General features: G+C 44.2%; 1 pseudogene; it reads left to right on the forward strand.

Annotated features, from left to right (window-relative positions):
- The first annotated feature begins 349 nt into the window (after positions 1–349).
- Positions 350–15737, forward strand: LOC143408763 (zinc finger protein 667-like; annotated as a pseudogene).
- Positions 15738–17138: the final 1401 nt, after the last annotated feature.

Below are 17138 nucleotides of genomic sequence, written 5' to 3' on the forward strand. Positions count from 1 at the left end.
GGGTAGAAGGTGTTTTGTTAACTGAGAACCAAGAGGAAACTCTTCACCTGCTATTTTTGCTGCTTGGCTTTTCCATCAGAGAAACTAGTCAGACAGGAAAGAGCAGATGGCAAATCAAAGCCCAGGCAAGTGTAATGGAGGGGGTCGAGGGAATGAGCGCTCCCCTGCGAGGCTGGAAGACCCTGTGATATCCGAGAGATAAGGGGGTTGAGGGTCTGAAAAGGCCACAGAGTAAGGGTGAAGGAAATTCCAAAAACCAAACCAAACCAAACAGAAAACAAACAAAAAACCCCACCAAGACCCAAAAAACGAACAAAAAAAGCTACAGGGCACGTCAGTGTCCCTCAACATGGAATTCTCCAGCCTGGCTCACAATGTGAGGAATTGGTTAAGCACAACCCAGAGAATCACCTTTAATCTAGGGAAATTTGCTGGGGAGGGAAATTCGTCATTGAAAAAGCAGCGGGAAGTTTATCCAACATTGAGCCCTCGAGCCTGCTGACCTACCCCCTTCTCTGAATGTCTCTTCTCTGCCCTTTTTGAGGAGAATCAAAAGAATCTATTCCTGGTATCCACCGGATTCAGTCCTTGGCTGCAACCTGCCCCCTTATTTCTCTATAATAACCTGGAGCCAGATTCTCTTGCCTATATTCCTGCTATCGTTTGGGTCTGGAATTTCTTTTAAAGGCCCATGTGTTAAAGTCTCATTTGCAGTTCAGACTGAGAATAGTTTCAATTCTCAATGGAATTGTTTTTTTTTTTTTTTGGAGGGGGGGAATTAACCCAGGGGTGCTTAACCACGTAGCTAAAATAAACCATCTTCAGCTTTATTTTGAGACAGGTCTCATTAAGTTGCTGACATCCCCACTAAGTTGCTGAGGTTGGCCTTGAACTTGTGATCCTTCTGTCTCAGCCTTCTGAGTTGCTGGGATTACAGGTGTGCACTACTGTACCATCTTCAATGGAACTTCTGAGAGGTGGCAGAACCTTTAAGATGAGAGAAGGGCTTTGGGTCATTGAGGGTGTGTCCTTCAGGAGGATTGTGGGATCCTGGACTCTTCCTCTGTGTTTTCCAAGACGTGAGGTGAATCCTTTGCTTCACCATGTGCTCTGCCATGATGTGCTGCCTTACAACAGGTCCAAAAGCAATAGGCCAACACGGACTGAAATCTCCAAAATTGTGAGCCAAAATAAACCTTTTCTCTTTATAAAAAGTTGATATCAGGTATTTGTTATAGCAATAGAAAAGTGACTGGTACAAAGTCTAGTTCCCATCACTCTGCTCCTCTGATGCAAATCAGACAGGCAAAGCCATGAAATCCATGCAGGGAAATCCTGGAAGCACTGGACCAGTGGGAGAGCTGGCAGTAGAAAGTATGAGACAGAAGTAAACTCATTAAGGAAAAGGAAACCGGGACTTAGCTTGGGTAGGGGCAGTGAATGCATGCAAAGCTCTAACAAGAAATGTTTTTCCATCTCCCAGTGAGTCTCAAGGTTATTGGTGGACTGAGGAAGATAGGCAGTGAAGAGTGGCAAACTTGAAAATGGCAGAAGTCTCTGCAAACATCTGATAGCATCTTTGTTGTTCCAAGGGCTGGGGAGACCAGGTCTTGGACTGCATTATGAGTTCCTTGCTAATAGTGGGTTGAGATACCATGAAAAGACAGTGTTACAAGATGCTATGCTGCTGTTGAAAACAGCCCAGCAGTTTAGCTAAGCATGAAGTTTATCATATGAGCCAGCAACGCTACTTCTAGGTATAGACCCAAGAGAAATGAAAATGTGATCCACACAAAATTGTGTACATGAGCATTCATAGTTGTGTTGCTCTTTGTCATCAAAAAATGGAAACAGACAAATGCCCATCAACAGATGAGTGATTTAAACAAGTTATGGTTTATCCATAAACTAGAATGTTATGTTTAAATTAAAACAAATGAGGTATCAATACACACTACAGCCCAATGAACCCCAAAAACATGCTTAGAAAAAGAATCCAGCTTCAAAGTATCACATTCTGTATCATTGCACTTACACAAAATGTCCAGAATAAGCAAATCCATTGACAGAAAGTAGATTAGGGGTTGCCCGGGAAGGGACGGGGTGGCAGGAATATGGGAGTGGCTGCTAACGGGTGGGGAGCCTCTTTTGGGGGGTGATGAAAGTTCTGCAGTGAGTGGTGATGATTGCAGAATAAGGATTGAAAGGCACCTAAAGTCCTTCTCTGCTAAAAACTTCGGGAGGCACACTTTAAATGGGTGAATCGCGGTGGGCCAGGGTCCCGCAGGGGATCACACAAGCAGTGGGGTTCTTGTGCACTTGTGGTGGTGGGGCTCCAGCTGGGACGCAGCATCAAGCCACTCACTGACAAAACAAAAGAAGTCCATTTTTGGGGGGGGTTCCTAAATTGGAAGGAAAACCATGGAAGCTTATTGTACTCGTTTCCTGTTGCTGCTGTAAGCCACATTACCAGTGGCTTCAAACTATCCATTGTTGTCCCTCCTGCACTTCACCTCTCTTTGAAGGTGGACTCTCAAGGGAGCAGAAAGGATGTCTGCTGCACGTCGGAATCCAAGGCACCAGTGACTCTTGGGGACTCGGCCATTTACTTCTTCCAGGAGGAGTGGGAATGGCTGAGCCTCATTCAGAAGGATTTGTTTGAAGATATCATGTTGGAAACTATAGGAACCTGGTCTCACTGGGTCTTTCCTCTTGGAAGGGGAAAGCACCCTGAATGGAGGTGCCACCAAGAAGACTCAGGGGCCTAGACTCAGGGTAGTATGAGACCAAGAAATTACCACCAAACCAATGCAACAAATCCAGGCAAAGTGGTTATCAGAAACCAGTTTCTGCAAAACAAAAGATTTCCACAGAGAAGTGGGGTTACAACAAAAAAAGCCAAACCCCCAAGAAAGATAATTCAGGGAAGAAATATTTAAAATGCAATTACTGTGGTGAAAACTTTAGTTGAAGTTTCTCTCTTAAACTTCATGAGAACTCACGTATTGGAGAGAGACGTTATGAATGTGTAATTGTAGAAAAGCTGTCAGTCAGATCTCATCTTCCACTCCTCTCCAGAGAGCTCACAATGGAAAGAAAAGCCATGAATGTGATAAAAGTGGGGAAAGGTTCAATTAAAAAAATAACCCTTATTCTACATAGAAAAATTCATAATGGAAAGGAAACATTTAACGGGAAGGCCTTGAGTTCATGACCATCTCTCCAAATTTGTTGAGTCTACCAGTGCAGAAAATGTGGGAAAGCCTTCAGTCGGAAGTCATCCCTTTTAGTGCAGAAGAGATTTCACAGTAGAAAGAAAATACATCAATGCAATGAATATGGCAGAGGCTTCAAAAAGAAACCAGCCCTTGTTACACATGAAAACATTCATATTAGAGAGAAACCCCATAAAAGTGTGAAGGTCTTAAGTCAGAGTGTGCTGCAGAGAAGTCACCGTTTAGAGAATGCCTTTAAATGAAGAAAATGTGGGAAAACCTTTAGTAGGATTGCACCCCTTCCGCTTTATCAGCGAATTCACACTTCAGGAAAACCCTACAAATGTGATAAATGTGAGAAGGACTTTAGGTGCCTTTCAATCCTTATTCTGCTTTGAAGGTTTCATAGTGCAAAGAGGCTGTATAGATGCAATAAAGGCGAGAAGGTCTGTGATTGGCATTCACCCCTTCCTTATCCAACATCAGAAAGTCCACAAAAGGAAGAAGAAGCTCTTTGAGTGTAAGGAATGTGAAAAGATGTTTTCTGGAACTTCAAACCTTAAAACATATCAGAACATTCATTCTGAAAAGAAACCTTGCAAGTGCAATGAATGTAGTAAAGTACTTGTCCGCCAGTCATTTCTTATTGAACATCGGAGGATTCATACTGGAGAAAAACCCTATTGGTGTGAGGAATGTGGGAAAGCATTCAGCCACCAAATATCTTATTTGATATAAGAGAATTCATACTGAAGATGACCCTATGAATGTGATCAGTGTGGAAAGGAAGACTGCACATCTTGCCTGTATGAAAGAATTTACACTGGAGAGAAGCCATGCACATGCAAAACATGTAGGAAGGCCTCTAATCAGTGCACATCCTCCATGAAAGGAGTGATCCCGGAGAGAAACCCTGCGTGTGCAGAACGTGGAAAGGCAGTGGTACAGACTTTATTTGACATCAGAGAAATCATTCTTCAGAGAAACCCTGTGAATGTAGCAAGCATAGGAAGGCATATAGTTGGAGCTGGTCCCCGATTCGACATCAAAACATGCATTCTGTTTTTTATATTTATTTTTGTTTTTAAGTTTCAGATTGGGGGCATTTTGGATTTTATTTTATTTTTTAGTTGTAGATGGACATAATACCTTTATTATTTATCTTTATGTGGTGCTGAGGATCAAAGCCAGTGCCTCACCCATGCTAGATGAGTGCTTCTGCCACTGAGCCACAACCCCAGCCCCCAAACACACATTCTGAAGAAAAGATCTAATGTTTTATTTATTTATTTATTTTAAAGATAGAGAAAGGAGGGAGAGAGAGAGAGAGAGAGAGAGAGAGAGAGAGAGAGAGAGAGAGAGAGAAAGAATTGTTTTAATGTTTATTTTTTAGTTTTCGGGGGACACAACATCTTTGTTTGTATGTGGTGCTGAGGATCGAACCCGGGCCGCACGCATGCCGGGAGAGTGTGCTACCGCTTGAGCCACATCCCCAGCCCAGATCTAATGTTTTAAATCTGTCAAATTCAAAGAATGGGGTTATGGAAGAGGCAGTCAGAAGCATGGGGGAAATGTTCCTTGATGTATATACTGGGGTCTTCTCAGATGTTCCTTAGGATGGGGCCGTGTCCTAATAAAACTCATCAGAGGCTGAAAATATAAAAAACAACACACTTAAACTACCACGCAGCCCAGTATTGGGTGCTGGTCATCCACCCTCATGATCACTCGGCTGACCGGGAGCTGTGCCCTCTGCTGTCGCCCAGCGTCATAAGAGAGTGTCCCATGGCCTGCTGCTAGCCTGGAAAAGATCACAATTTGAAATACGGTTTCTACAGTACACATTGCTTCTGCACCATCATAAAGCCCCAAACTTGTAGGTTAGACCTTTGTGTAGGGAGGTCTGTCTGTAGCTGGGTCTCATATATTTTGTATATATGGGATGATTTGATGATGAGTCTAGTTTTGAAAGTTAAAGAGCAGAAGTCACTGGTGACTTTTGACTTGTGGATTTGATATCAACTGAGACAAGCTCAGACAAGCTTAGATAAGTCTTTGAGAACACAGGCTATTTTTCTTCTAGTGTAGTTTTGAAGATATTTCCCTGGCCACATACAACAGAATGGTATTGCAAAAACTGTTTTTTGAAGGTGGGGCATTGAGCCTGATTTGAGTTCACATGCAGAAAGAGTTGGAGTTGGTTCCTCAGAAACTAGAACTATCACATAAAAGGGACTTCCTGACAAAATAGGATGCTGCTTTCACCTGACAGTGAGTCTTTAGGTGGATAAAGACAGCACTCGTAAGTGTGCCGCAGCGGTCTTACCATACTGTCTCCATGGACATGAAGACACAGTGTGAAAACTGAATATGGCCAAGACAGGCTAGTGGGAAAGAACCAGGAGAGAGTGAAAAAATGAGGAACTTCAGAGCAGGGAAAAACAATTTTTTATTTGAAAACAAATTGTTTATATTTATAAACATTGTTTTTTTTTCATGTAATATTGGTGTGCAATAAGTGACTGGTGAAATAGGTTACAGACTAAATGTGTTGTGTCTCCCCCAAAATCACATGCTGAAGCCCCAAACCTCAATGTATGGTGTTTGAAAATGGGGTGTCTGAGGGACATTTAGCATTAGATGAGGGCAAAGTCTTCACGATGGGTCACTGTTCTCGTAAGAGTCCACCGAGCTTACTCCCTGCACTATGTAAGAACACAGGAAGGCAGTCAGTCACCTGCAAACCAAGTGCTGGCACTTGCCCAGGCAGACATCCTGATCTCAGAAGTCCAGCCTCCAGACTGTGAGAAGTTAATTTCTGCTCTTTAAGTCACCCCATCTGTGGTATTTTGTTATATCAGCCCAAGCAGACGAAGACATCGGGGAACCTCTAGGTGTATATACTGGGCTCCTCTCATTTTAGCTGTTTACCTATTTCCAGAGTGTGGAAAACATGTAAGATGTAAAGTCGGAGTTCTGTTTTATGATTAGAAAAAAAAAAAAACAAAAAAAAACAATGGGTGAATTGTCTGGTTTCTGAATTATTTCTCAGTAAAGCCGTTATTTATTAAAATGCTCAAATTACCGTTGACACAGGATGCTGGGGCAGGCTGCGGGGGTAACTAACGGGGTTGAGGGTTTGCAGAGAGCTTCCTGTGTTCAGAGTCTGCAGTCACCAGCCTCACTTCTCTGAGCAGCTTCCTAAAGGCCCTGGAGTCTGGGCGTGCAGGGTATCAGCCTGCCACACCTGGCATTGTGATCTGCCTCAATCGCTTCCTCTGGTTTAAACAGGAAGCATCTGAGTATGAAACTCCCCTCACTTTATCTGTTATGTTTCTTAATCTGGAGATCAAACCCAGGGCCTTGAACATACTTGGCAGGTGCTCCACTACTGAGCCACACTTCTGGGCCCCCCTCACTTTATTTGACAAATGCAGCATTTTGTGTGTGTGTGCTGTTTTTTTAAAGCTATGGTCTAGTTGGGTATTCTCCATGAATTTCTGTGAGGCAAGAAAAATACAGGGAATTTATTAGATTTTTTTTGAACAAAATTTCTCCTGCATTAGTTACTCCCTCCCTCTTACAGCTCCTGTGTTTGGATTCCTCGTCTATTGGTGAGAATGCAGTGGTGACCAAAGGCATTTCTAGAACAGCAATTTAACTCCTGGTGATGGCCATAGCCTCAGGACTCCATCTTGGTAGGAAATGAGAGTCAGTTTTTGAGGAAAAACAAAATTGAAGTCATAGAAGCCCTCCAATCCTCACATCTGTCTCTAAGGATGATCAGAGTATCAAAGACTGGAAACATTTGACCATTAATCTAGAATTCTCCAAAACTGGGCTTATCTGAACAGCCAGAGAGCTAAATTTTGAAACGTTCACTTGGTAAAAATATCCCATCATTAGTTCTTGTGCTCAAAGATGACTTTTAACAATAAAAGAAAGTTTGCCACTAAGGTTTAACTTTTCATCTATAATCAGGGCTATATTTTAGCAGCAAAGAAACAAAACTATATTAAAAGTAGAACCAAGATGATGCAGAACTCTGGGTGACTTCTTATGTAAAGTTGAAGTTGAAAAACAATTTCAATTTGATTTTAAAGAAGCCAGGTGTCTTAGACTGTTCAGAATCAGCAATTCATAGATGTGTTTTGCTAATGCTTTTGGAACCTTGGAGTGCAATGTCAAGGTATCAGCAGATGGGTGTCTGGTGAAGACCTGTTTGTCATAGATGGTACCTTCCATTTGTTCTCACGGTGGCAGAAGAGGTGAACAGCTCCCTGGAACCTCCTTTATTAGGTCACTAATTCCATTCTTGAGGGCTCTGTCCTCAAGACTTAACCACCACCCAAGAGTTCCACTGCTGAATCAACTGGAAATGAGATTTCAGAGCATGAACTTTGAAGGGACAGAAATAGTTCAACTGTGGCATCAGGATAATCTGTACACAATATAACCTTTTACACGGAAGATTTTTACTAGTTTTTTCTCTTGCATATGCTTTATGGTGTTTTAGTTGACTTAAATTTTCTATTTCATCTCAATCTTTGGCTTTCTGAGTCTAGATTATTTCACTTAGCATGTTAATTTCCAGTTCTGTCTGTTAAAAATTTTAATTTAAAAAAAGTGATGTTTTGAACACAAATGGAAATTGAAAACCTGTGGGAATGGTGACTCTTTGTTATCATTTGCCTTTTCATTGTAATTTTCCCCAACTCCTATTTTGAAAAATTTTAAACCTTTAGAAAACATAAAGATATCTTTAGAACATAAAGATACAGAAAGACTGGAAGTAAAAAAGACAGCAAAAGATATTCCAGGAAAGAAAAAAAAAAAAACCACAATACCTTTATTTTTATGGGGTGCTGAGGATTGAACCCAGTGCCTCATGAGGTTTTAGGCTGAGATACCCTCCATCTAGGTCACTTTTAACACTGCCATATTTGTTTTTTCTCTCCACACACACACACACACACACACACAGACAGCAGACACATACAGATGCACACACACACACACACACACACACACTTTAACACCTCTGACGTTCAGTTGTGCTCTGCCATCATATGAGGCATATTTTAGGGGACAACATTTTCCTTTTCTCCCAGGGGTTCAAATACTAACGGTGCATCTTATAACAGGTGGTGTCTTGGGTTCCATAAAGAACTGAACTGGAGTGTGCTCAACAGCGCGGTGCTCACCGTCCGGGCTGCAGAGGTGTCAGCTATTAGTATATTCATGTGGTGGTGACCTTGGCCAGTTCTCCCCAGGGCTGAGTCGATTCTGCTCTATTTTGAAACCGTGTTGTGACACCAAATATGTTTAGAACTGATTTATCCTCCTGATGAGCTGAAACCTTTTGTGATAATGTAAGGTGTTTTAATGCTTCGTGGCTTCCAGCCTGTTTTATGGGATAGTGATATAACAAAAGCTTCTTGGTTAGAATTTCCCTGGAATATACCGTTTGCTGTCTTTTTACTCCCAGTCTTTCTGCATCTTTATGTTCTATGTAGATCTTTTAAAAATACTTAAAACCTTACTATTTACATTGAAAAAATATGATCTTGTCTCTGCTGGATCATAGTCCACTTAATTTTTTAAAGTATTTTTTAGCAGTAGATGAACACGATACCTTTATTTTTATGTGGTGCTGAGGATCGAACCCAGAGCCTCACACATGAGGGGCAAGCGCTCTACCACCGAGCCACAACCCAGCCCCACGTCCATTCTCTTTTGAATTTACTTCTATTATTTTACTTTATGTTTTCAGTTTGTTCTGACTGCCCCCTTCCCCAAAGTTTTCTTCTCTCCTTTCTGGTTGGAGTAGTCTCTTTCCTCAGTAATTTTTCTCTTCCACCTTTCCTCTAGGACAGGGTTTCTCAAACTCTACGCCACAGACTCCTTGGCCTGGGGGACTGTCACCGGGTGTGGGTGCTCTTTCTGCTGCTGGTGCTCGGCAGCACCCTGGCCTTGGCTCACGGGGACCAGCCATACTCCCTCCAGTCGAGGCAGGGAGGTGTTTCTAGACGATACCGGATGTCCCCAGCACACGGCTCCCCCCACCCCACAGACAAACACTTTTCTAGCAATAAATTTGCTCTAGACGTTTTCGCACACTGACCTTAGCCACATCTGACACTACTCAGTGCGCTTACCCTGCTCCCCCAAAGAACCCGAACTTCTTTTGTGTTTTAGTTGCTCTTAAAACTCATTGTTGTTTAAGTTTTAAAAAATCTAATTTAATTCAATTCAATTTAATTCAATCTTTATTGAATATATTTATTGTGGGCTGGCTAAATCAAGCTAATTGACATATATATTCCCTCACAGGCTTAACAGGCTTTGGTGTCATTTGAGAACACTTAAAATCTACTTTCTTAGTGATTTGCAAGAATACAATGCATCGTGAAGTGTAACGTGGTACAACAGATCTCTCACTTAAATTACGAATGTTTTGTACAACCCATGTCTGTTAAGATCAACCAGCTTGTTTATGATTCTTTATTTCTAAATAGCCTTCTTCCTTCTGGGATCAGTTTCCTTGTGCCTGAAACAATCTTTTAAATGTTTGTCTGATAAAGGTCTTTTGATGTCCAACTCTCTCACTTGTTGTTGGAGTCTTTATTTTATCTCTTTTCCTGAAGGACATTTGTTGCAGGGTACATGACTCTAGGTTGACAAAGTTTTTGATGTACACGGAAGGTGTTCCGCCCCGTCTGGCCTCCTTGTGGCTGGGAAGTCACCCACAGCTTGTTTCTCCTTTGAAGGTCATCTTCCTCCTCCGTGTTTGGCATCTGCTGTGATTTCTTTTTGGCCAAGCTTGGGATTTAGACAAATTGGAATTTGGGATTCTAAAATTTATAGACAGGTATCTTTCATCAAGATCTTTTCAATATTGCATTCTCCCTCTCTTCTCCTTCTGGAACTTGGATTAGACAGCCTTCATATGTCTTGTACCTGAACCACTCATATATTTCTCATCATCTTGTCTCTCTATATTGGGCCCTGGGAAATCTCTTTTTTAAAAAAGTAAAATGGTCTTTGTTCAGACAATGTAAGTGTATACACAGAAAATTCTAAAGACCCTGCAAAAAAGCTACTAAGCTTAACAAGATCTTCGATTTTAAATACCAATTGTATTTCTATATAGATGAAACAAACATTGAAAAAACTTGAAAAGGTGGTCACAGATCTACTTTCCCCATGGTGGTTAATTTTATGTGCCAAAGTGAGTAGTTCATGGTACAAATACTTGGCTGAACACTAGTCTTGATATTACTGTGAAGGATTTTTTTTTAGATACATTAATATTTCCATCAGTAGTCTGAGTAAAGAAGATTATCCTCCATAATGTGGGTGGGTCTTATCAGTTGAAGGCCTTATGGGGGCAGGGGAGAGATGAGGATGTTTGAGGAAGAGTTAATTCTGCCTTGAGACTGCCTTTGGATTCGAAAAACTGACCTCTTCCCTGGGACTTTAGGCTGTTAGTCTTCCCTGCAGATTTCATAGTTGCCAGTCTTCTCAATTAAAACAAATCTCTATTTATACACATATTCTATTGGTTCTGTTTCTTTGGAGATGCCCTTGCTGCCCAGTTTGCAAATTTCTTCAGCCATGTCTAATCTGTCATTACTCTGTCCTCTGACTTTTTTCTTTTTTTGTACCAGGGATCAAACCCAAGGGTACATAACCACTGAGCTACATCCCCAGCCCTTTTAAAGTTTTTTACTTTGAAACAGCATCTCATTGGTTGCTCACAGCTTTGCTAATTTGCTGAGGTTAGCTTTGAAACCGTGATCCTCCTGCCTCAGCCTCAGGAGCCACTGGAATTACAGGGGTGCACCCCTGCGCTCTGCTCGTTCTCTGATTTTTTACAAACCTTAATTGTAATTTTCACTTGTAGAAGTCTTTGTCCCCTCCACCCCCATCTGTTCAGTGGTTTTCATAAAAGTTCTAGTAACCATTGCATTTCTTTCCCTTTGGGAGATATCCTATAGCCTAGATCTGGGAATGAAGACGTCTCTGAGACTAGAAAAGACCCACAGTTGTCTTCCAGGCACATGTTGCCTGGACAAGAAATAAGCCCTTTGTCATAAAAAGCCACTGAGATTTGGGTCCACTGTTAGCCCAGCAAAGCTGAGTGAGGCAGCCTCTGGTGGTGTCTGCACCCTATCAATGCCTTCTTTTTTAAAAATATTTTTTAGCTGTCAATGGACCTTTATTCTTATTATTCATATGCAGTGCTGAGAATTGAACCCAGTGCCTCACCCATGCTAGGGGTGTTTACCGCTGAGCCACCACCCCAGCCCCATATCAATGCCTTCTTGCACTTAATACTAAACGCACTCGAGGTGAGAAATTTATGTCAGCATCTGGAGTCTTGGGGAGACAACTTAGTAGCTGCTTGTTGTTTCTGTGGGAGTTTGTTCATGATGCATTCATTCTGGGTTTTGCGATCTCCAACAGCTAAACTGAAGTTTGGCCACCTAGGTAGGGTGATTTGTGGGTGTGGACCTGTGTGAGGGCCAGTTTGAGATAATTTCTCAGTAAAGAAGGATTTTGTCCCTTCACTCAGAAACCAAAACCCAAACTGAAATGGTTTCCCTGTGGTTCCTGGTGAGGGTGTGTGGTCGGCTGAGTAAGGACCCCAGAGATATTAGGTCCTGGTACCTGGCACCTGTGGATGTGACCTTATTTGGAGAAAGGACCTCTGCAAATGTAATTAAGAATCTGGAGGATGGGGAGATTATCCTGAATTTTCCAGGTGAGGCTTAAATGCAATCCCAAGTGTCCCTTTGTCAGAGGAGCAAAGGGACGTCACCGATGGAGGAGAAACTGATGTGAACATGGAGGCAGAGGTAGAACCAGTGAGGCCACAAGCCAAGGAATGCTGACACCTGGAAGAGGCGAGGAGTGGGTTCTCCTGGGAAGCTCCAGAGACCCTTTCAACACTCTCATTTCAGTCCAGCGAGACTAATTTTTGACTTCTGGGGTCCAAAATTGTGAGGATAAATTCTGTCGCTCTACATCAGCAAGAGTGTGGTGACTTGTTACGGCAGCCGCAGGCATCAAACGTCAAGATGGGAAGGAGATTCTTTAACGCCTAATGCACCCTTCAACAGCAGGGTGAGGAGCTGCTGGAGTTTCCTCTAGGCCTCCACCTGGGGGATCCCTGGTGTTTTAATCAGCTTTTTTTGTGGCTGTGACTAAAAGGACCAACCAGGCAGCTGTAGAGGAGGAAAAGTTTGAGGACTCAGGGTTTCAGAGGTCTCAATCCATAGAGAGTGGGTTCCATTCCTTGGGCTTGAGGTGAGGCTGAACGTTATGGCTGAAGAGTGTGGCAGAGGCAAGCAGCTCACATGAGGATCAGGAAGGAGAGAGAGAGGGGGGGGGAGTGGGGAGGGAGTGGGGAGGGAGGGAGGGAGGGGGAGAGAGAGGTGTACACTTGCCAAATTACAAATATATACCCAAAGCCACTCCCCCAATTCCCACCTCCTCCAGCCGCTCCCCACCTGCCTCCAGTCACCACCCAGTTAACCCCCAGCAGGGAATTACTCAATGGTTAGGTTAAGACTCTCACAACCCAATCATTTCTTCTCGGAATCTTCTTGCGTTGCCTCAGGCCGGAGCTTTTGGGGGACACCTCACATCCAAATCATAACACCTGGGGTTTGTCTGCTGCCCCTGAGATTATCTTGGAGGTGAAAGTGGTGCTTGACTAATTTTTCCCAGTTTTTTTTTTTTGGCTTCTGAATATTTCTTTTCTTCCTCATGGAAACATTTTAAAAGCTCTTCTTCCAACATCACACCCGGCGTTTTAGCTGGCTTCCTCTGAGGGTCCTGGAGGGTGTCTGGCCAGCTACAGTGTGTGTGCTGGAAGCCTGTTGTGTTTCTTCACTCACTTGATGAAATCTTGCAGGTCAAGTGAGAGAGGCATCTCCTTACCACCTATCGTCCCAGAGACACCAGCAACCTTCATGGCTGAGAAGCTGGCCCAGAGCAAGGCAGGACTGTTAGGATAGTGCCATGGGGTAGACGTGGTTTTCCCCTTGGAGGTTCCCACGCTGGCAGCTTGCCCCCAGTGTTGAGGTGGTGGAGCCAATGTGAGGTGAGACCTAGTGGGAGGTTCTTGGGTCATAAGGGCCCCACCCTCCTGGAGGGACTAACACTGACTTTGGGTATGTGTTCAGTCTTGTGGGAGAGATCAGTTGCCAGGAGAGTGAGTTGCTACAAGTGACCTGGCACCTTAACCTAAATCTCTCTTCTGCCTGTGCCCCAGGTATTGTGATGTCATCTACCATAAGGCTCCACCAGAGCTGAGTAGAAACTAGCACCATGATCCTGAATCTCCAGAACCGTGAGCTAATAAAACTCTTTCCACTCTGAAGTTTCCCAGCCTCAGGTATTTTGTTATAGCAACACAAAATTGACTAAGACAGATAGTGACTATATGAAAGGACTAAGCAAACACCTATTCATGGATCTGAGTGAGTGTGTGCAGAGTGGCGATGAAGAGACCAAAGAGTTATATTTCTCAATGTGGTTATTGGCCTTGGTCATTGAGCTGCCTTTGGTTCTATCCTGGGGTCTTCCCTAGGGGGATGAGGGCTTTGTTGCCAGCTACTGGCTCAGGAGGACCTGCACTTTACCTTTCTCTCCTTTCCAGCTGGCCAGTCTGGTCCTTTAGGACTTTCCCCTTCTAGGGGGAAGGTGCTGTCTCCTTCCTCGGCTGGGAAACTGTGGGGATGGTGGGGCAGGGGTAGAAAGAGGGAGCGAGAATCGCATCCCTGCCCAATTCCTGCACACCTAGATGGGTAGATTTTGAGGACTGGGAAATCCATGTCCTCACCCCACACCTCACTCTCTGAGGTCTTCCATCCCTAGCAGACAGACGCAGAACAGTTTCTTAATGTGATTTTGTGGAGCTCCCAGACTCACTGTAAGGGCTGGAGAAACTGCCTTGACGTGTCTGCAGAGGTGCCACCTCCATCAGCCCTCCCACCAACCCAACATCCAGGAAGAAGAGCTTAACTGGGAGAGAGAGTGACTTTCTCTTCCATCCTAAGACGCAGTCAGAGTAAGAAGAAGTTGAAACAGCATCAGAAACAGAAATGCAGTGATTTCTTCCTTAGCAATGTTACTGAAAAAAATTTTAAATCAATACTATAAAATGAAGGTAAGGAAGTCCCCAGAACAGATCCTTCTCTGTCATCATGCTGCATTTCGAGGTCTCTAAGCAACAGATGGCTGTGGAGGAGTCTCCCCACCAGGACAGAAACGGGGAGGTGGACAGCGAGGCCATGTGGAAGCTGTCTGACTTCTTGCTCCCTGGAGCCACCAGGTTGGGGACAGCTATTGCAATGTCATGTTGGAGCTGTACGTCTGCCTGGAGAAGATGCAAACCCCCATCGCCAAGTGCTGGAAACACCTCAGGACTTAGATTCTGGCGTTTGCTCCCACACCGTGTTAAGCAGCGCCTTCAGGCCTGCAGACCAGGATGACCCTTGTCACCTGAATGGACCCCTGCCCTCCTGTGCTCTGGAGAAGAGCCCTTGTCCATCTACTCTAGATGCTGTGCTGTCCCCAGGGGTCTGAGCAGGGGGGGAGGGTCAGCCGCTCAGATGCAGGGTCTCACACCCCAGGACCAAGGACGCGTGATGCTCTCCTCTTCTCCTCCACCAGGGGCAGGCCCAGAGGGGTTTCCATGGCAGGTCGTTGGCAATCAGAATGCCTGTTTGTTTAAGTGTAAATCTGAATTTAAAATTGAGGAGGGGACAAAGGACAAAGATAGCATTAGATTTTTAAATAGACCATAACAGTTAAAAAAACCAAAACAAAACAAACCCCCAAACCAACAACAGGAGTGTCACCGAGGAGATCTGAAGAGTTCCTGGGGAAGGGCACTTTGACTCAGGATCAGTGGGATTCTTGACAAACATCCACAGAAATGAATGTGTCAGAGACAAGTTTTTTTTTTTTAAGGAAAGCAAGGGACCGGCATTCAAGGGAGGATGCAGTCACCTCAAGAGCAAGATGTTTTGGGATTCTCAATTTCTTCTTTTAAAGGAGACTTGGGCATGGGTCATCCGTCCAGTGATCACATGACAGTCGATGGGGGTCTGGTCCTCTTGGGATCCTTAGGCTGACGTGGCCTTCATTATCTGATCAGTAGATAATGCTGGAAAGTCCTGTAGGTGTCAGGCTTCTTAAATACTGTATCTCTCTGTGCTTCATCTGTTCATTACAAGGGCTGATCAGCAGGCATGACTCAGTGAGTTTACAGTAACCCCAAGACTCCAAGTTTCTCAGAAACTTGGGAGTGACAGAGCTGGGAGGACAACAGGCCACTGGAGTGAAGGTATGAGGAAGTTCAGCTCCCAGCTTTCAGGTTCAAGTGAAAGACTTTCTTTTTCTTGTCTCCTTTCTACCTTTTATACTTTTTCTATTCTACCTCAGGAGTACGTGCTGGTGAGGTTTAAAGACCTCTTCGATGATGTTATAGATGACCTGAGTCTGTAAAGGCCATTAGGTGCCTGATTCCCGACCTGACCAGACGTTCTGCTCTTAGCACTGAAAGGCACTTGTTCCCGGGTTGGGTCCTTTGCACGTCCTCCTTGTGGGAAGGCAAATCCAGCGGGCGGAGTGGTTTTCCAGTAGATGTACACTGTCATTTCCACTCTTTTGGATGATGCCCCCTGCCTGTGTTCAAATAGTCATTCAAAAGAAAAATGCCGTGAAAGTGAGGGCTCACGCCATGGTACAGAGTCAGCTGGGAACCGAGGTGGTCTCCTAAAAGCTCTGCCTCTTCTGTGGGCAAGAAGAAAACCCTGTCACCCCACCAGAGCCTATGTGACCCCCAATTCTGCTGTGCCCTTTACAGAGACCACGATCACCCTTCCAAACGAGGCTGCCTGCCACCCTGCAGAGGTGCCAGCTGACATTTGCCAAACTCGACATTTCCACTAAGATTCAGACTTTCTCCCTTCCTGGTGCATCCGTGTCTCCTTGGAAATACATAGCGTAGGGGAGACCATTTTGGTACAATATAAATTTCACTTAAGTAGGCTGATCATTTTCTAAAAATGAAAATGTTTCCCATGTAAAGTTAGGAACTTGGTGGAGTGTTGTTAATAACCTTCAGGGTTGCAGATCAGCTTGGATCACACTGCCTTGAATCTCACAACTGCCTGGGGAACTGAGAGACGGAACTGGTACCTGGCAGTCATGGAAGTGAACCCGACTCGCTGAGGAGCACCATGACTGTCTGAAGCAGTGCTGGGCCATTTGGGATCCCGACTCTCAGGTCTTACGCTGCTTTCTGGAAACACGCCTGTGACTCCCTCTAAACAGCGTGTAGTCCCATGTCGGGCTGACTCAGACCCGACCTTCCATTCTCTTCTCTCATGTCACCTTCCCACCAAAGAAGAAACAAAACCAAGTGCAGCTTAAACCATGGAGGTTTTCTCCAGGGGCTTTAGAGATTTTCCAACGCCACCTGTCTTAAGGTACAAATCACATTCTACAAAAGTTGTAGTAGATTTTATTTGGATAGATGTGTGTGTGTGTGTGTGTGTGAGTGTGTGTACATATGTGTGCACTGTCATTTCCACTCTTTTGGACAATGACCCTGCCTGTGTGCCACTAGTCATTGACAAGAAAAATGCCACTTGAGAGCATGGCAGCGCCAAACCATGTTAGGTGTCATTCCTGGATGCAGAGGTAGTTTTCTACAAAGCTCCGCCTCTTCTGTGGGCAAGAAGGAAGTCCTGCATCTGACCAGAGCCTATGTAAATGCACACATTTAAATGTCTAATGATTTCATTCACTTATTTGTAGGGCTGGGGACCTAGCCCAGGGCCTTGCATCTGCCAGGCAAGTGCTCTATTGCTGAGCTGTACCCCCAGCCCAATGTCAAATTAA

The sequence above is a fragment of the Callospermophilus lateralis genome, chromosome 10 (assembly GCF_048772815.1).
Source record: "Callospermophilus lateralis isolate mCalLat2 chromosome 10, mCalLat2.hap1, whole genome shotgun sequence".
Lineage (NCBI taxonomy): Eukaryota > Metazoa > Chordata > Mammalia > Rodentia > Sciuridae > Callospermophilus > Callospermophilus lateralis.